Source organism: Callorhinus ursinus, unplaced genomic scaffold (genome assembly GCF_003265705.2).
Source record: "Callorhinus ursinus isolate GAN/ISIS: 27379988/994484 unplaced genomic scaffold, GSC_fseal_2.0 scaffold6, whole genome shotgun sequence".
Lineage (NCBI taxonomy): Eukaryota > Metazoa > Chordata > Mammalia > Carnivora > Otariidae > Callorhinus > Callorhinus ursinus.
This window is the reverse complement of record NW_027397068.1, coordinates 23,845,043-23,866,722: the sequence shown is the minus strand read 5'-3', so window position 1 is coordinate 23,866,722 and position 21,680 is coordinate 23,845,043. Positions and strand designations below refer to the sequence as shown.

The following is a 21,680-nucleotide window of genomic DNA, read 5'->3' as shown; positions in this document are numbered from 1 at the left end:
AGAAGTTTTCAGTTATGTCCACTGCTCTAGTCCCAGTGGTTTAAAAGCAGCCTACTTGGTGCTCGATAGATACCATTGGATGGATGAGAAAATGCATGGATGACTGAATGACAGCCTAGCCCGATGACCTCTCTTCTCACATCTTAACTTATCCCTACTCCAAGCCAGAGTGTTCTTCCTCTTAGTACATTGTGAAATGTTAAGCTCCCTTCCATATCAGGGCCTTTCACCCGTGGCTCTGTCTCTGCATGTAACACATTCCTGTTCCCCCATATATGCCCCCTCCTCACCTACTGAACTTGTGTTTATCCTTCAGTTTCCAGCTCAAGTAAGTCCTCCTCAGGGAAATCTACTCTGTGACAGGGAATGTTTTCTTTATAAAGTTTCATAACACCAAGTTCTGCTATTTTGAAGGACATATCTGGGCTGTAGTTTCTTTTTTCAATTTTTTATTCTCATGTTTCTCCTCAAAACTGTAAACGCCTGAGTCAGGACCGTATCTGTTTTTGCATTCACTTATATCCTCATCAACTAGGCAGGTAGGAAGTCTTACTCAAAAATATTAATCCAATCTCTTTTATCTCCTTTAGTTGTCTAAATAAAAATGAAAGCTTAAAGTCCCACAAAAGCAATCAATAAGTACATCCTCAGCCAGAGCCTATCTATTTCCCATAACCTGTGACTGAGCTAAATCAACAATTAGGGCATTTTGAGCTCTAATGGACCATGGATACCAATGGCTTGGTCTAACTATCAGCTCCCAAAAAAGACAAGTGGAGGGCAAACAGTAATTAAATGGCAGAGCCTATCAACAGTTCAGTAATCCTTGTCTACACCTGGGTGACTCCAATAATAGCTGACAGTAAGATGCTGGAGGTAGTAAGACTGAGCTACCTTGCATGTTGAGGGACCTGTGTTCATTCTGGGGGGAGACAGAGAATTTCTAAAGCATATAAATTTTACCCCTTATAATGTGTTTTTAGTTGCCAACAAGGTAGGTAACTAGTTCTATCCCTGTCCCTTTTTCTATCCTTTGTTTCTTGTTCAAGCTATATTTTAAAGAAAGCTGAGATTTGGGTGGAAATGGGTTCTCTACCTATTTTCCTGAATATGCTATCCAGCAGCTCCTGGTTCTACTCCATTCTTACGGGTTTTGTTACATTTAATGAAATGTGATAAAATTAACAATCAGTCTTTTAAAAATATCAATAGAACTAACTAATGTTGACCTAGTATTTTCTGCCACTTTGATTTTTTTTTTTTTTGTAATCGTTGAATGCCAAGAGAATAAAAACTGCAAGCAACCTACTATCCACTAAAGTGCTCTGGAATTCTGTTATTTGAGCTCTGTTTGGCAGCAGGGAATGGGTTTGGAATGGGTCAATGACTATTTATTGGGGGGAAAAATTGACTTTGTCCCACCTCAAAACAAAATTATACATATAAAATGAGAACTGCGCCAGATGCCAACATTTTAGTGCACTCAGCATATGCCAACCACTGTTCTAGGCACCTGCCATGTGTTACTTCAGTTAATCATCACAACAACTTTATATATCTGTATCTTTCTTATAACAAATTTGAGGCTCAGAGAAAATATATCTCTTGCCAAAGTCAGTGCCAAAGTGAAATTTGAACTCCACATTGATTTTTCTACATGAACAGAATGTCAAAAGAAAAACAAGTTAAAAACACTAAGATTAAACAATGACCTTTGCTAACATAACTAACATATGTTGAACAAGAGCAAATAAACACTATGATAAGCAAATGGGAGGATTAAGGGATTTATTTCTAAGATACTATGTGTTGGTACCTCTGAGCTAGATAACTTAGCAGTTACAATGGCCAGAGAAGAGTTACTTTTTGCTTTACTTCAATTCAAGAATATTTGGGGGGCACCTGGGGGACTCATTCGGTTAGGCATCCGACTCTTGGTTTAGGCTGGGTTCATGATCTCAGGGTCCTGGGATCAAGGCCCAAGTTGGGTTCTGCACGGCCTCTCCCTCTGCCTCTCCCCCTGCTTGTGCACTCTCGCTCTCTCTCTAAAATAAATAAATAAATCTTTAAAAACCCACAAGAATATTTGGGAAATAGAATAGCAGATGTTCTAATTGTGAGGCTTATAAACATTCTGCTATTGTCAATGGAGAATATCTTCACGGTTGATTGTCACAGCTTCATCCATCTGTACCTAGATGTTTGACATAGAACCTATGGTCAGGTATTGGGTTACAAATTTGCTTGTAGGTAGGTGTCATAATTCCTGCCAAAGGTGAACTCTCAGGGTAAATGACAGCAAATAATAGTAATAGAGATTATCATTCAGAATGCATTTTGTTTGTGTTTATCATGTTTCAGTTGAAATCCACTGATGATGACTCTCAGCTTCTGTGTATTGTATTCTCCCCATAATGGGCTTGACTTGCAAACAAAATGTGGTCTCAAACCTGGATGGATTCTAGAACCTACATTGACCTGGGGTAAGAAAACTTTATGTAGCACTATGTCATCTTTAAATTTTCTAATATTCCAAGCGCCTGGGTGGCTCATTCGGTTAAACTGCCTTTGGCCCAGGTCATGATCCCAGGGTCCTGGGATTGAGTCCCACATCAGACTCCCTGCTCTGCGGGGAGTCTGCTTCTCCCTTTCCCTTTGCCCCTCTCTCCTGTTCTTGCCTGTGCTCTCTCTCTTTCTCAAATAAATTTTTTAAAAATGTCTAATATTGCAATATTAGATGTTATACCTATATAGCACATTCAATAAGCAGTTGGATTATCTTTTTAGTTATTGTGCTGAAATATAACTGATGGTTTTGGTGGAATGACTTAGCTTTAAGTGAAGCATAAAAAAATGAAGGTTTTTAATTTGCATATGTTTGAGTCTCAGAAGCTCTTAAGAGGGTAGAATAATTTTGTTTATGCCCTTTGTTTATTATTTGCTTCAACTTTGAATAAGGCTTTTAATCCAAATATTAAAATATACAAGTTTAGGAATTAAAGTAGATACTTACTGGCATAGGAATTGACAGATTGGTGAAACACAATAGAAAAGTCTGAAACAGATGAAAACAAATAGGAATTTAATGCGTGATGAATGTTTTAAATATATGAAGAGCTCTTACAAATCAAACTAATATAACACTGCATGTTAACTATACTGGAATTAAAATAAAATCAAATATAAAAAATAGGGCTATAAGCCATATTGATACAAATAAACAGGGAGATAGAAAGGTTCTTTTTTAAATTAAGGTATTTATTAAACAGTCGCTGTGTATCAAAGAATTTGTATGAAACAGAAATACTTCTTACACTACAGGGCTTTTTTTTCCTTCAATTTTATAATATTAACAGAATTTTAGACCTACAAGGGCACTATAGAGACTTTGTTACCCAACAAAGAACTATTTATTTATTTATTTATTTATTTATTTATTTATTTATTTATAGAGAGGGGCGGGGGGAAAACCCTGAGATGACCTGAGCCGAAATCAAGAGTTAGACACTTAACCGACTGAACAACCCAGGCTCCCCAAAGAACCATTTTGAAAAGAATTAAAGGAATGTCATTGCTAAATTTATTGCTACTTTCACTTAGGCTATGCCTGAGATCATTTTTAGACTCATGGTACATTTTTATGTTAGGGTATAGATATCTTTTTCTAATACTTTTCCAACCGTATTTCAATTTGGATGTTTGTGAATTTAACATAAAATATTTATGAAATCACAAATACTAGGTTTATTTCCAGAAAATCTAGCATGGAATGTATGTTTAATATTGTAAAACTGAAGTATATGAAAAGGCTTTTTCTTACAGTAGAATGCCAACTAATAAATACAGAAGGTATGGATGCTAAAACACATGGATGAAATTGTTCTAAGGAATTTGATATTTACAAGTTTTCTTCCTAAATTACTTACTAATTAGAAATGGAAAATAGTAACTTTATAATGGAGAAACCTGGAGGATACCACTAAAAAAAGTCATCAAATCTAACATCACCAATATTGGAACAAATGACATCAAGTGCCTTCTTATAAATGCACATAGAAATAAACATCATTTCTGCATTATTCCTGCCAACAATATAAAGTCCAATTTTAATCACAAGGAAACAGGCAAATTGAAGTTGAAGGACATTCTATAAACTGTTCCTAACTCTCAAAATGTCAATGAAAAGAAATAGGAAAATGCTGAGAACATGTTCTAGAATAAGGGAAACTAAAAAGCCAAGACAACTAAATTGAGTGTTGGTCCTGAATTTGATCCTCGTCCAGGGAAAGATAGCCATAAAAGAAATTATTGGAACAGTTGATGACATTAAATATGGATTATGATTTAGACAATAATTTTATATTATTGAAATTTGATTTTTAAAACTGCATTTGTTTATGAAAGATAATATGTTTATTCTTAGAAAATACACTAAATACTTTTAGGGAAAAAGTGGCATGGTTCCTTCACTTATTCTCAAGTAGTTCAGCAAAATGTAATAATTTGTATATATATAAATGTACTAATTTATAGTAGAGATGAGGGAAAGAGACAGGGACAGAAAGAGGAAGGAAGGAGAGAGAGAGAAATCAAGAAAAATGTGAACAATTGCTAATATGGGCAAAGGATATAAAGGAATTCCTTACACTATTCTTGCAACTTTGTGTTAGTTCAAAATTGTATCAAAATAGGAACTTACTAAAATATCTGAGATGTTGGGGCGCCTGGGTAGCTCAGTTGGTTAAGCGACTGCCTTCAGCTCAGGTCATGATCCTGGAGTCCCAGGATCGAGTCCCACATCGGGCTCCCTGCTCAGCGAGGAGTCTGCTTCTCCCTCTGACCCTCTTTCCTCTCGTGCTATCTCTCATTCTCGCTCTCTCAAATAAATAAATAAAATCTTAAAAAAAAAAAAAAATAAAAATAAAATAAAATATCTGAGATGTTAAACAATGAAAGACTATAAAACTATTAGAAGTTCTGTTGCAGAAGTTTCTCTGTTGGCCTGGAGATGTTCTCAAGTATATTTTTAAACATTTTTTTTAAAAGATTTTATTTATTTATTTGAGAGAGATAGAGAACGAGAGATAGAAAGCACGAGAGGGAAGAGGGTCAGAGGGAGAAGCAGACTCCCTGCTGAGCAGGAAGCCCGATGTGGGACTCGATCCCGGGACTCCAGGATCATGACCTGAGCCGAAGGCAGTCGCTTAACCAACTGAGCCACCCAGGCGCCCTCAAGTATATTTTTAAAATGAAAATTATAAATGCATGCTATGTTATAATTCACGTACAAAATTTCAATACATATATGATTTTCAGTGATGTGTGTGGTAAAAATTCAGACTTTTATTTGTTACTTCTTTTCTTTTGCTTACCTCTCTTCTTTGATCTCTCTGTAAGAAACACTTTTTGCTTTCATAATAAAAATATTTAAAAATTATCTACAAAACAAAATGCCCTTTCAGTATACATACCCCAAGAACAAATTATTTTTTAATGTGTCCTTTAAGCTGGCACTTTAAGTATGTAGTACATCAGACTTTGGAGTGGAAACCATATTCATTTGCTTGCCAGTATTAACTGAGTGAATTCATTCTACCAGCTCTTTCATCTTGATTGGCTAGGGCTGTGTTGGTGTGACACTAAAGCAAGAAAAAAAATATGAATAAAATAAAAGAAAAAAAAAGATGGTCCTAACTGTAATATAAATCTCCATAGAAACTCAACAATAGAAACCAAGGTCACAAAAGATACACAAATACACACATGCACACACACACAAATCAGCAATGAATTTAAACCATTTATTTCTGACATACAATGGAATAACAAAAGGAATTCTTAAAATTCCAAATGCTCAAACTAATATATACTAATATATAAAATGATCAAGATTACTCTTTATAAGAGAAATTTTTCATTGTTCAATAAAGTACTACCATAATATAGTTAATTTCCTGGAATACGTCAAGTATATACTTACAGTGTTATACAATGTTAAAAGAAATCCCAGTACCTATGGGAATCAAATAATCATTTGGGGAGTAAATGGAATAATAATTCACTCACTTTTTATGAATATGTTAACAGAATTTTAACCATTGCCAAATCCCTTTTATATTGACATGTTTTAAGTCAGCTGGGTATAAGAACATATGATAAAGGGATACCACCCTTTTACCCAAAGATCGTGGTTCATCCACAGTTTAGTATTGTTCTTATCAAAGCATTAAAGTTAGTAAGTTATGGAGCTGTCAAGGTATTCAGCAAAGAATTTACATACGAAAATTTAAGAGTGGCAGTCCACTGAACAGTGGCAGAATTCTGTAAAGATATTGGATAATTGAAAGTGTAAGTTTATTTCTACAGAACTTCTCTAAAGTACAGTTTTATAGAATCAGCATAATGTAACTTTCATAACTAGTTTATGAGAAATATTTCTACTCTGCAGACTTCACATTAAATTATTCTTGTTTCCACTAGGTGGTTCTTAAACTGAAAATTCCTTCTGTAATAATTGATATAGGACCCTGTATTTTCTTCCTTTTTGCTATTGCTCAGAAGAGCAAATCACGATTGCTATTTGCTAGCAATAAACAACCTCGTTAAAGTAACCTAATTCCTTTTTTTCCTTTGACTTTCTGAACCAATTAGGCAATGATTTTGCATTTGATTTTCTTTCAATAATTATTTCAAATTATATAGAAGAGGAAGATGTATCTGTTTTAGAGTACGCAAAACACATTCACACACATACATTCACACACATTAACACACACACACACACACAAAACCCCTTCCAGCCAAATAATTGGAGTATTAATCCTATTACTATATTTTTCATACACAAGTAAGTAAAATTTAATGACTAGTGGAAAAGAAAGAACTTAAAAGAATCATTTATTTTTAAGCTGGACAGTAAAGAGACAGGAAAACTGAAAAGTGAATCAGGTTAATAAAATAGTGTAGAAGAGTAACCTATTTTACAAGTAAGCTATGTAGTAAAATATAGAATGTAGGAAGAAGAGTTGAAATATAATGTGGTCTCTAAGCAGCTTGAGATATTGAACTCATTTTTATCTTCTCATAGAAAGAGAAAGAAAATAAATCGAGGTTATAAGAGAACAAGTGAAAATTATCAGCATCAGCTATTTATTGGGCGTTGCCTATGTGCATAGTTTCACAATTACCATCATTGATCAAAAGCGGGCAAGATGATGTTGACCTTAGGAAATTTCAACATAATGAAAGAAAGTAGTAAACAAACAACTACAAGTTATCTTTTGGCTTCCAAACCCACACTTCCAACAAGGCATTTTGGGAGGAGGGGACAAAGGGCAAGCCGATAATTTTGTTTAAATGGCTAAAGCATGATTAACCTGTTTTGGGGATATGAGTGCATGCTTAGGGCACAGCTTCATGTTGCAGACCAATTTCAGATTCTGATATCTTTGTCATATTCTGATCAATATCTTTATTTGCAAAGGATAACTGTGTTTCTCTATTCCATTATGAGCCATCTCCTACTGTTTCTTTACCATCTATTTCTATCCTTTATTATTCAAAATATTCTTACACACACGTCTTTCCTTCAACCTACTTTTTAATGTTTTATCAGCTAGCCAAACTTTATTTTCCCAAATATAATAATAATTGTTTAGCATTCAAAGGTGTCTTCCAATTCCTTCCATAAATAGAAATTTCTTCTACAACCTAATGATACTATTTAAAATGCTACTACTCCTGAGAATTATGATCCCCCTTAGCAATGACATCTTAGTGCTGTAATTCTCTGTGGGTGATGAAAAAAATCTCTCTCTCTCAAACTCAGTTTTTCTTAATCTCAGTCATTTATTTTTAGGATGGCAAGATAAGAAATATTATTAAAAATTAGGTTACATGATCATAGAGACCACTTCATTTTTTCAACCCAAAATTATAAATGTTATTTTGTAATTTTCCTATTCTCTGTGATATTTCCAGTTTTTCTACATCTTTGAGCTCCACCAAAACATATGATAGATATAAAGATCATTGGCATAGTAGCTCACTTATGCGTTTGTAAAAACTTGGGAAAAATTTTATCTCACCTGTATAAAGATCAGAAATTTCTGTTTTTCTGTATAGATAATATTATCAGTCCACTTTCTTATGGAAGGTGAAGAAATATGTTTTGTTCAAGGCAACTAATTTCATTTGCTCATAAAGAGAGGGCATTGTTGAAATTTTTTCACATGGTGCTATTCTTTCCCTGATATTGTTTGCAGTTTATGGGCAGTTCTCACATTTAATGCTGTTACTAAACTCTTTTCAGCTACTACAGCATCATAGCCCATAGACACCCTAAGGCTTTCCTACTGTGAATACTTTAGTTCTAAAAGATCCTTTTCCATGATAATACAGTTTTAGCTATTGCAATGCTAGAAAGTACTCCAGAGACAAACTTTCATTTTACACATGAACAAATTTGTCCCCAGAAAAATAAAGTAACTTACCTAATATCATACAGATAATAAATTAGGCCCTCTTCAGAACTAGAATTGAAATGTATTGACTCACATCCCATTGTTCCTTTCATTATGCCAGTATTTTCAAAACATTCCTAGCCAAGGTTTGAAATAAATTCCCAAACTTGGTCTTCTTTGTTTTTACTTTTTTTTTTTTTCAGGTTTCAGAGATTCTCAATCCCAGTTTAAAAATACTTTGGGGGTCCAGGAAAACTATGGATTTGTGTTTCTGGAACGTTCTAGCTTGGTCCAGCCTGCAGAGACTTTAGGTTTTTGGAGTTTAGATTTTATTATCAATTAAATGGGAAGACATGGAAGGTTAAAATAGGTGATTAATTAATATAATTTCATTAGCCTTTGAAAACACCACTCTGATGCTGTGATGGGAAGGAAGAGGTCTCTTAAGCAAACTGGACTTCAGTGAATACATACACATTATATATATTAGTGTCAAATATTTAAGTCCCTAGGAAGTTCTAAGTTGATACGAATTTATTTAAAAATAATCACCTAGACAGTCAGAATTGCTTGGGAGTGGGGATGCAGATAAAGACTGGGAGTTGTAGCTGTTGGGGCAAACTGTACTTATTCTTTGGACCAACCTTGTGAACTTCCAACAGAGATAATTAACCATATTGATTACCTAAAATGTCTTCTTGACTCTGGAAAAACAAGATGTATCTACAGATTATTTTCCCACTTATAACATATGCAAATATCAATGGTTTCCCGTTTTCACAATGGCAAAGATTATAAAGAAGTGCTGTATGAGTGACTTGTTAAAATGCACTTTCAGGAATTATCAGGTTTTTTTAAAGATTTTGTTTATGTATTTGACACACAGAGAGAGAGAGAGAGAGAGCACAAGCAGGGGGAGCTGCAGGCAGAGGGAGAAGCAGGCTTTCCGCGGAGGAGGGAGCCTGATGCAGGGCTTGATCCCAGGACCCTGGGATCATGACCTGAGCCGAAGGCAGACACTTAACTGATTGAGCCACCTAAGCGCCCCAGGAATTATCAGCTTTTGAATAACAGGTTCAACATAAAACATTACATAAATATAAATGTGTTTAGAGTAGAAATAAATTATATAAAACTTTGAGGTGATGGCTGTGAGAATAAGGCTAGAAAGACTAATAGAATAAAATTAAAATTAAATAAAACCCCAGTTAGAGAAATAATAAGCATGTAAAGAAAAGAGAGATGTAACCTTCTTAATCAGAAATTACATATAAATTAATAAGAAAACATATCAAAATTATTTGCTTTACACAATGTGCTTTTTTTTCTCTCACTGCAGTTTATTCAGCAAGAAATATATATTCAAGTTTGGCTATGAGCCAGAGACTGCTCTAGTGCCAGTTACAGTGATGAAGAGATTTGATACCTGCCTTCATGGAGCTTTCATGATGTTGAGAATACTAGATAAACAGGTAAAAATATTAAATAAATAGGAATTTGACATAGGAATAAGTGTTGAAGTTTAACATTGGGATAGAGAGGGACTTAGAGATGAGAACAGAGTGCTTTAGGTGAGGCTTTCAAAGAAGAATTCTTAGGACAGTTTTTGACTTGAAACCCAATGGTCAATAAAATATCATGGAAAATAGAGTTCCTGACAGAGAGAACAGAAAGAACACAGGCCCTGAGATGAAAATGAGGTGGTGGTATATTTGAAGAACAAAATCAATGCCAGCTCTGGAGAGCAGCAGTGAAGGAGAGGGAATATAAGACAAGACAGAAGACAAAATCTGGTCAAAGGATTGCACCATCGCATGAGGTAGAGTTTGTTTAGACTGCACTCTAAGCAGAGATACACCTTAAATAACTAGATCCAATTTCTGAATTAAAGGATTGATAATGTCAAATTTGAGTAACTGAAAAAAAAAACCCTTAGGAAAAATCATGAGATTGACATCATTTTTCACTTAATTTTTAGCTCTGATGTCTCCATCAGCAAAGTGGACAATAGCTGTTTTTTTTTTTATGATACTGAAGTTGCCTGTGGTGAAGTGATAGAGTATATTTAATTCTCTCTTTCTTCACTGTTATGTAGTTTGCTTGGGAATGTAATATTGATTACTGTATTCCATAAAGTAACATAGTGCATGCTTCAGGTTGCTCAATTATTATTTATGACTAAGTGAATGAATGAATGAGCCACTGAGTAAGTTCATATGTTAGTAGAAAACCATTTTTAAATTTCTTAGATAAAAATACTTAATATCCCAAATCATAGAAGGCAGTTATATGGTGGTAAATGACATCTTGATTCAGCATAAAAAAAGTAGATTCAAGTATGTGCTTTGTAATTATAGACCATATTTTTGGGCAAGTCCCTTACTAAAGAAAGGAAAGGGTTTTCCTCTTCCTCCTCTTTTGTAAATGAGAAGGAAGGGGGTGATGAAATATCACCAACAAGGATGTTGGATTATGGGGTTTTAAAATTTTTATTATTTTTTAAATTTATTTTAGAGAGAGAGCACAAGCAAGAGAGGGGGGAGGAGCAGGGGAGAGGGATAAGCAGACTCCACACTGAGTCCAGTGAAAGGCCTTGAGATCACGACCCGAGCTGAAACCAAAGAGTCGGATGCTCAACTGACTGAGCCACTCAGGCTCCCCTGGATTCTGTTTCTTAAATAGGCAGGCTAAGTAATAAAAAAAAAAAAGAGGGAAAATACAAATTACTAATACCAGAACTGAGAGGACAGCACTAGAGATCTCATGGACATTAGAAGAATAATAAATATATACTATGAACAAGTCTATGCCCATAAATTTGATAACCTAAATGAAATGGACCAGTTCCTTGAAAGATACAGTCTATCAAAACTTACTCAAGAAATAGTCTGAATAGAAACGAAATCAATAATTAATAACTTTTCCAAAACAAAGTGTCAACACTAGATGACCTCAGGGATAAATTCTACCAAATATTTAAAGAAATAAGTATACCATTTTCCCACAATCTCCTCCAGAAGATAGAAGCAGAGGGACTACTTCTTAACTCATTCTGTGAGGCCATTGTTACCCTAACTCCCACACCAAAGACATTACAAGAAAAGACAACTACAGATTGATACTGCTTATGAACAGAGATGCAAAAAATGTCAACAAAATATTAGCATATAAAATCCAACAATGTATAAGAAGGAGTTTATACTAGATCAAATGGGATTTATCCCAAGTATGCAAGTCTGGTTCAACATTTGAAAATCAATTAATTTAGTATGTCATATCAACAAACTAAAGAAGAAAAATCACATGATAATATCAATAAGTTCGGAAAAAGCATTTGACAAAATCCAACACTCTTTGATGATTAAAAACTCTCAGCAAATTTGGAATAGAAGGCAACTTCCTCAACTTGACAAAGAATGTATGCAAGAACCCTCTAACTAACATGATACTGACTGGGAAGAAACTAGAAGCTTTCCTGCTAAGATAGGAACAAGGCAAGGATGTCTCCTCTCACCAATTTTACACGTTGTATTGGAAATTCTGGCTAATATGGTAAGACAAGAAAAGGAAATACAAGGTAAACAGATTGGAAAGGAAGACATAAAACTCTCTTTGTTGGCAGATGACATGAACATTTAGGTAGAAATCCAAAAGAATAAACATCAACAACAAAAAAACTTCTGGAACAATTACAGCAAAGTTGGAGAATACAGATATACCAGCAATAAACAAGTAGAATTTGAAATTAAAAAAAAATTTATATTACCGCTCCCCAAACTGAAATACTTATGTATAAATCAGACAAAATATGTGGACTGTCTATGAGGAAAATGGCAAAACTCTAATAAAAAATATAAATAGGAACTAAATAAATGGAGAGATACTCTATGTTTATGGATAGGAAGTCTTAATATTGTCAAGATGTCATTTTTTTTTTTTCTAGCTAATCTGTAGACTCAATGACATCGCAGTTAAAATTCAACCAAGTTATTTGGTGGATATCAACAAATTAATTCTAAAGTTCAAATGGAGGGGCAGAGAACCATGCGCTGGGTTTAGTGTATTTTTGCTGGACATGCCTTACCTATATGTCTTCGGGAAAAGGTCCTGTCTCTGTGTTTCTTTCTTTCTTCTAAGACAAGCATTAAAGCAGCCTTACAGCAGGAGAATACATAATCTGCTTGGTACAAGGTTGTCTGAATTGGCTTGTGAGGATTTTTGTAAGGATTTTTGGGAAAGCACTTAAGGACCTTTGAATGCATGGGATGCCCAATTACTGTAGAATCCCTCCTTTAGTGAGAAGGGAAGAAATCCACCCCAGAGAGCTTCTTGCTCAGTGAAAAAGTGATTCATTTTCCAGGGTCATTTTTACACCATACTGTTTGTTGCACCAGAGTCCAGTCCTTTATCCTTGAGGATCGTCATGTATATCTAAAACAGCAATAGTGGGCAGATATTTGCAAACCTCTTTGCCCTTTTGTTCTTTGGGATTGAAAAGGTTTGCAAAGTACTCAGGGTATGAGCCAGATTGTCATTTCCTGGAGCAGTAAGATAAGCAAAGGTTATCACTTTGTTACCCTGGGATCGCCTCTGGGGGAAGAAACTCTTGGTTGCAAAGGCATTGCTACTTTTATAAACTTACTAAGATTAAGTAGGAAAAGTATAGAATTTTATGCTTCTTCCTGAACCTTGGGCCTGAATTTCTTCTTAAGTATTTTTTTTAAGATTTTATTTATTTATTTGTCAGAGAGAGAGAGCACGAGCAGGGGGAGCGGCAGGCAGAGGAAGAAGCAGACTCCTTGCTGAGCAGAGCTTGATGTGGGACTAGATCCCAGGACCCTGAGATCATGACCTGAGCTGAAGGCAAATGCTTAGCCAACTGAGCCACCCAGGCGTCCCTCTTCTTAAGTACTTTTTTAAATTTTTTAAAAGATTTTATTTATTTTTTTGACAGAGAGACACAGCGAAAGAGGGAACACAAGCAGGGGGAGTGGGAGAGGGAGAGAGAGAAGCAGACTTCCCGCCGAGCAGGGAGCCCGATGCGGGGCTTGATCCCAGGACCCTGGGATCATGACCTGAGCCGAAGGCAGATGCTCAATGACTGAGCATTTATGTGTTTGCTCAAATCCCAATATTTTTTAGATTTTGGCTGAACAGTTTCCATTAAGCTAAAGAAAATTACGGCTATTTAAAATGAGTGAAAAAGTAGATTAAATAGATATTTAAGGAGAGGCACCTTATATCAATAAATTAAATTGAAAATCATCTACTTAAAAACTTAATGCAAAGATTCTGGAACATTAGTGTTAACAGTGGCAGCATAGTTTTTGGCTCTTCCGAAAACCTCACATAAAACCATAAGAAGCAACTTAGATAGCAAACAAAACAAAAAAACAAGCAAATAAAAAAACCAAAGCAACAAAAATCTAATGGACAACATTCATATAAACATCAGTGACTAGGCATCCCTATAAACTTCAAAATACCAGCAGCTATAGCCACAAATACACCAGTTATTGGTACAGGGAAATAGAAAACAGAGGTAAAAAAGGGATAACTGATAGACATAAAGGAGAGTCCAAAATAGTCTAAAGTTATTCATTAAAGTACACAGACAATTTGAGAATACTGGCTATATCTACATGGAGAGTTGCTTGTTCTGAAAGTGGAGAAGAAAAGGGCCTTTGGTAAGTACCGAAGGGACTGAAGTAGTCTAGGTTCGATGAATATTCAAAATTGATCTACCCAGGATCTCTTCTAAACAAGGTCCTCTAACGCTAAGGAGAAACTACTGGCAGGAGTTAGAGTGGGGAAGAAGAAGAGAACAAGGAGAACTCAGAAAGCAAGATGCCATATTTTAAAATACTGCACAAAAACAATAGAAAAGTGGGTTTCTGTGATGTAGTAAAAGTTATCTGAACCAGGCATCTTTTTAAAACAAATGACAAAGAAGTATTAGTGCCAAATCTCATGCAATATTTCCATGGGAAAAAAGAGATTACAAAGCAGAATGACATCACAGTGAGAAATGTGTCCTCAAACAGATCAGAACTCTAATATTTCAAAACAAACTTCAAAACAAACTGAAAGACATCAAGAAAATGATACCAGATATGAATGAATAAAATATATCAGAAGCGGGAAAACATTCAGGAATGATGTGACATACTCATAAAATAATTTGAAATATAAGAGAAAATTATTTTACACATGAAGACCAAATGAGAAGAACCAAAAAAGCAACTCAACACAATGATGCTTTAAGAGAAAAAGACAGGAAGGAAAAACATTTTTAAATTAACACTTACAAAAAGAGATTTGTAACTACATATTAAATGAATACAGCTTACACTTGAGAATATCTACCCAGAACAACCAACACAAAAAATACAACCACCAAAAACAACAACAACAAAACCCAAACAAAACCCAAACCCAAACCCCAAAACACTTTGAGCATCTGACACAGGGTATGTGTGTGGGTATGTGACTTACAAAGGAAATAAAGGAGTATGTGACTTACAAAGGAAATAAAATGAGATCATCAAACCCCTTGGTAGCAACACGTTATCCCAGAAAAATATGAAATAACATATTGAAAATAAGAAAATGTGAAGCAATGATTTTATATTTGAAAAAGTTGACATTCAAGTATAAAAGGCATGTGCAAACTGTTACTAATACACAAAATCTTGAATATTTTTCTCAAGAGCTCTTTGTATGGAATTTACTAGAGAACAAGAGTTGGATAATGAAAATGACTACAGAGATATCAATGTAATTAGTGCTGGAGAGCATTAAATAAATAATTGTAAAACCAAGACAAAATGAGCCTTTGAAAGAAAAGATTACAGCAGATAATGACTATACAATCTGACAATGGGGAGAAAGTGGGAATAATTCATGCAGAAGTAAATTTAAAACTATTTCTAGTAATCATAATTGGTTGGGGTAGCATTAGTTTTGTTAGTCTGAGACTGTTGTATAGTAAATAAACTAGTTCTTAAATATTTCAATATTGCCACCCACGCTTAATTAGAATTCACTGTGTAGAAGAAAGAAGATACAGCTATAATATATCAGAGGTTCTGTTGAAAACTTTTAGTTTTGAATTTGAATTGCAGTTATTAGTATGAGCTTACAAGGTATTTAATTTTTCCACTGAAGAATTCTAGAAACAATTCCCAATAAACATTCCTAGTGCCAATATGGTGGACTTGAAATAATATTTTTTATTGAAAAGCCAAAGCTTCCTGAAAAATGACTGATTACAGACCTGGGGCAGGAATAATTTGGCATACCAGATAGGAAGGACTATCAGAGTCTTTAACAGGGTTATGTCAAAGGAGGCTACAATAAAAGTAGATACAGCAATGAACCCAAGCCCATCAAATGCATTTAAATTCATGAATTCATAATAATACTGCAAAAAGATTAATCACTGGTAACTTTCTCAAGCTGATGGGTAATAGAGTCATTATATAAAAAAACTAGTTAAATAAAAGTGTCAAGCATTTCTCCTGACTTTTCTATTAACCGTACATTGAATAAGCAAATAGTAGATGAGAGAAAGCATCTCCATGCAAATTTATTCCAGCTATTTAACGAAAACAAAATGATAGAATTTGAATATTAACATTTTAGAACCCCTGATGATTTAATGGATCTATGTGTTGAACATCAGTGGATGCTAACACCATAAATAAGTAAATTAAACAAGCAAACATACTGTAAAACAGCCATTGATTGTATACTTCTTGATGAAAGAACACATCACACTATCATCTCGGTAAGGGTATCAAACCTGAATCTGAACAAGCATCTGGATCCACTTGTCAGTTTGTAGGAATTGTAGATGACAAAGAAATATAGAGAACTGTGAAAAATCCATAGGTTCAGTTTCCCAGGTTCTTCAAGAGATTTATTGTAACAAAAAGAAAGGGAAGAAGAGATAAACCTGTAGGTTAAAAGAGACTTAAAAGTAATATAAAGTTGGGGCACCTGGGTGGCATAGTTGGTTAAGCATCTGGCTCAGGTCACAGGGTTGTGAGATTGAGCCTTGCATGGGGGCTCCGCTTGAGATTCTCTCTCTCCCTCTCCCTGCCTCTCCCACTTGTGCTCTCTCTTTCTTACCTCTCAATCTCAAATAAACAAGTAAATCTTAGAAAAAAGTAATATAAAATTTAAAAAAGTGGGCATGTACTTTTGGGTGATAAAATCATAATGAAAATTGGGGTCCCTTGGTGGCTCATTTGTTTGAATGTCTGCCTTCAACTCAGGTCATGATCCAGGGTTCTGAGATGGAGACATGTATGGGCTGCCTGCTCAGTGGAGAGCCTGCTTCTCCCTCTCCCTCTGCCACTCCCCCTGCTCATGGGTGCATGTGCTCTCTCACTTTCTCTCACTCTCTCAAATAAATAAATAATATCTTTAAAAAATATATAATGAAAAGCTGGGGAGTGATGATGAAAGTCAGGATAGCAGGGGCTTTTAGAGGGAGAAGAGCCATGATTAATATGGGAAAATGCAGGGGCTACTGGGATGGCTCCTAAAGTTCCATTTATTGACCTGGATAATGGTTTTAAGAGTATTCACTTTATAATAGTTTATTAATCTCTATATATTTTTGCTTTATTTGTGCTTTATATTATAATAAAAGATTCAAAAGTGTTCGTGAAAGTAGCTGTTAAATATATAAGCAGTTTAGTTCTTTTTAGCTAAAGTTGAGTTTAATACAATGTCTGAATTAAAATGCCCTAAAATCAATGCTGTTTGGTAGAGGGACAGTGAAGGAAAATAATTGATCATATATTTTCTATTTTATGTACTATTTCTATTTTATATATTCTTTTATGTTTCAATCTGTGCTTTAAATCAGAAGCACATATTTTATAATTATATTCAAAAAGAAGTCAGCCTGGTGATGGGTATTAAAGAGGGCATGTATTGAATGGAGCACTGGGTGTTATATACAAACAATGAATCATAGAACACTACATCAAAAACTAATGATGTGGGTGAAAGCAGCGGGAAGTTCGTACAGTACAGAAGGCAATGCGTCTCTGGTTCGGGGTCCCTTCTGATTTGTTTAGTGTATATTTTTCTGGGGTTGTTGTTATCCTGTTAGCATTTTGTTCTCTCATTCATCTGTTCTCCTTTGGACAAAATGACAAGGAAGAAAAACTCACCTCAAAAAAAAAAAAAAAAAGAACAAGAGGCAGTACTGCCAGGGACCTAATCAATATGGACATTAGTAAGATGTTGGAACTAGAGTTCAGAATGACAATTTTAAAGATACTAGCTGGGCTTGAAAAAAGCATGGAAGATACTAGAGAAACCCTTTCTGGAGAAATAAAAGAACTAAAATCTAACCAAGTCAAAATCAAAAAGGCTATTAATGAGGTGCAATAAAAAATGGAGACTCTAACTCCTAGATTAATGAGGCAGAAGAGAGAATTAGTGATGTAGAAGACCAAATGATGGAAAATAAAGAAGCTGAGAAAAAGAGAGATAAAGAACTACTGGATCACAAGGGCAGAATTCAAGAGATAAGTGATACCATAAGACGAAACAATATGAGAATAATTGGGATCCCAGAAGAAGAAGAAAGAGAGGGGCAGAAGGTATATTGGAGCAAATTATAGCAGAGAACTTCCCTAATTTGGGGAAAGAAACAGGTGTCAAAATCTAGGAGGCACAGAGAACCCCCTCAAAATCAATAAAAATAAGTCAATACCCTGACATCTAATAGTAAAACTTGAAAGTCTCAGAGACAAAGAGAAAATCCTGAAAGCATTGTGGGAGAAGAGGTCTGTAACCTAAAATGGTAGAAACATTAGATTGACTACAGACCTATCCACAGAGAACTGGCAGGCCAGAAAGGACTGGCATGATATATTCAGAGCACTACATGAGAAAAATATGCAGCTAAGAATACTATATCCAGCTAGTCTGTCATTGAAAATAGAAGGAGAGATAAAAAGCTTCCAGGACAATCAAAAACTAAAGGAATTTGCAAACACAAAACCAGTCCTACAAGAAATATTGAAAGGGGTCCTCTAAGCAAAGAGAGAGCATAAAAGTAATATAGACCAGAAAGGAATACAGACAATATACAATAACAGTCACCTTACAGTCAATACAGTGGCACTAAATTCATCTTTCAATAGTTACCCTGAGTATAAGTGGGTTAAATGCCCCAATCAAAAGACACAGGCTATCAGATTAGATAAAAAAACCAAGACCCATCGATATACTGTCTGCAAGAGACTCATTTTTGACCCAAAGACACCTCCAGATTGAAAGTGAGGGTGTGGAAAGCCATTTACCATACTAATAGACACCAAGAGAAAGCTGGGGTGGCAATCCTATATCAGACAAATTAGATTTTAAACCAAAGACTATAATAAGAGATGAGGAAGGACACTATATCCTACTTAAAGGGTCTATCCAACAAGAAGATCTAACAGTTGTCAATATCTATGCCCCTAACATGGGAGCAGCCAATTATAAAAGGCAATTAATAACAAAAGCAAAGAAACACATCGACAACAATACAATAATAGTAGGGGACTTTAACACCCCCCTGACTGAAATGGACAGATCATCTAAGCAAAAGATCAACAAGGAAATAAAGACTTTAAATGACCCACTGGACCAAATGGACTTCACAGATATATTCAGAACATTCTGTCCCAGAGCAACAGAATACACATTCTTCTCTAGTGTCCACAGAACATTCTCCAGAACAGATCACATCCTAGGTCACAAATCAGGTCTCTACCGATACCAAAAGATTGGGGTTATTCGCTGCATATTTTCAGACCACAATGCTTTGAAACTAGAAATCAATCACAAGAGGAAAGTTGGAAATAACTCAAATACATGGAGGCTAAAGAGCATCCTACTAAAGAATGAATGGGTCAACCAGGAAATTAAAGAAGAATTAAAAAAATTCATGGAAACCAATGAAAATGAAAACACAACTGTTCAAAATCGTTGGGATGCAGCAAAAACTGTCCTAATAGAAAAGTATATAGCAATACAAGCCTTTCTCAAGAAACAAGAAAGGTCTCAAATACACAACCTAACCCTACGCCTAAAGGAGCTGGAGAAAGAACAGCAAATAAAGCCTAAACCCAGCAGGAGAAGAGAAATCATAAAGATCAGAGCAGAAATCAATGAACTAGAAACCAAAAGAACAGTAGAACAGATCAACGAAACTAAGAGCTGGTTCTTTGAAAGAATTAATAAGATTGATAAACCCCTGGCCAGACTTATCAAAAAGAAAAGAGAAAGGACCTAAATAAATAAAATCATGAATGAAAGAGGAGAGATCACAACCAACACCAAAGAAATACAAACAATTATAAGAACATATTATGAGCAACTCTATGCCAGCAAATTAGATAACCTGGAAGAAATGGGTGCATTCCTAGAGATGTATCAACTACCAAAATTGAACCAGGAAGGAATAGAAAACCTGAACAGACCTATAACCACTAAGGAAATTGAAGCAGTAATTAAAAATCTCCCAACAAACAAGAGCCCAGGACCAGATGGCTTCTCAGGGGACTTCTACCAAACATTTAAAGAAGCATTAATACCTATTCTTCTGAAACTGTTCCAAAAAAGAGAAATGGAAGGAAACTTCCAAACTCGTTTTATGAGGTCACCATTACCTTGATCCCAAAACCAGACAAAGACCCCATCAAAAAGGAGAATTACAGACCTATATCCTTGATGAACATGGATGCAAAAATTCTCACTAAAATACTAGCCAATAGGATCCAACAGTACATTAAAAGGATTATTCACCACAACCAACTGGGATTTATTCCTGAGCTGCAAGGTTGGTTCAACATCTGCAAATCAATCAATATGATACACTACATTAATAAAAGAAATAACAAGAACCATATGATCCTCTCAATAGATGCAGAAAAAGCATTTGACAAAGTACAGCATCCTTTCTTGATCAAAACTCTTCAGAGTATAGGCATAGAGGGTACATATCTCAATATCATAAAAGCCATGTATGAAAAACCCATGCGAATATCATTCTCACTGGGGAAAAACTGAGAGCTTTCCCCCTAAGGTCAGGAATGCAGCAGGATGTCCACTATCACCACTGCTATTCAACATTGTATTAGAAGTCCTGGCCACAGCAATCAGACAACAAAAACAAATAAAAGGCATCCAAATCGTCAAAGAAGAAGTCAAATTCCCACTCTTTGCAGATGATATGATACTTTATGTGGAAAACCCAAAAGACTCCACCCCAAAACTGCTAGAACTCATACAGGAATTCAGTAAAGTGGCAGGATATAAAACCAATGCACAGAAATCAGTGGCATTCCTATACACCAACAACAAGACGGAAGAAAGAGCAATTAAGGAGTGGATCCCATTTACAACTGCACCCAAAACCATAAGATACCTAGGAATAAATCTAACCAAAGAGGCAAAGGATCTGTACTCAGAAAACTATAAAATACTCATGAAAGAAATTGAGGAAGACACAAAGAAATGGAAAAATGTTCTATGCTCCTGGATTGGAAGAACAATCATTGTGAAGATGTCAGTGCTACCTAGAGCAATCTACACATTCAATGCAATCCCTATCAAAATACCATCCACTTTTTTCAAATAAATGGAACAAATAATCCTAAAATTTGTATGGAACCAGAAGAGACCCTGAATAGCCAGAAGAATGTTGAAAAGGCAAAGCAAAGCTGGCGGCATTACAATTCCAGACTTCAAGCTCTTTTACAAAGTTGTGATCATCAAGAGAGTATGGTACTGGCACAAAAACACATAGATCAATGGAACAGAATGAGAGCCCAGAAATGGACCCTCAACTCTATGGCCAACTAATCTTTGACAAAGCAGGAAAGAATGCCCAAAGGAAAAAAGACAGTCTCTTAAACAAATGGTGTTGGGAAAATCGGACAGCCACATACAGCAGAACGAAACTGGACCATTTCCTTACACCACACACAAAAATAGACTCAAAATGGTTGGTTGAAAGACCTAAACGTGGGACAGGAATCCATCAAAATCCTGGATGAGAACACAGGCAGCAACCTCTTCGACCTCCACCGCAGCAACTTCTTCCTAGAAACATCGCCAAAAGCAAGGGAAGCTAGGGCAAAAATGAACTATTGGGACTTCAAGATAAAAAGCTTTTGCACAGGAAAAGAAACAGTCAACAAAACC

At 35.3% G+C, this 21,680-nt stretch overlaps 1 long non-coding RNA gene across 1 annotated transcript in view; it reads left to right on the top strand.

Moving 5' to 3' along the window:
• Positions 1-2,359: 2,359 nt before the first annotated feature.
• Positions 2,360-21,680, top strand: part of LOC141372891 (uncharacterized) — a 41,441-nt gene continuing 22,120 nt past the window's right edge. The window contains exons 1-2 of the long non-coding RNA XR_012378413.1: positions 2,360-2,483; positions 9,802-9,934. This is a non-coding gene — a long non-coding RNA (uncharacterized lncRNA). The remainder of the gene's footprint in view (positions 2,484-9,801; positions 9,935-21,680) is intronic.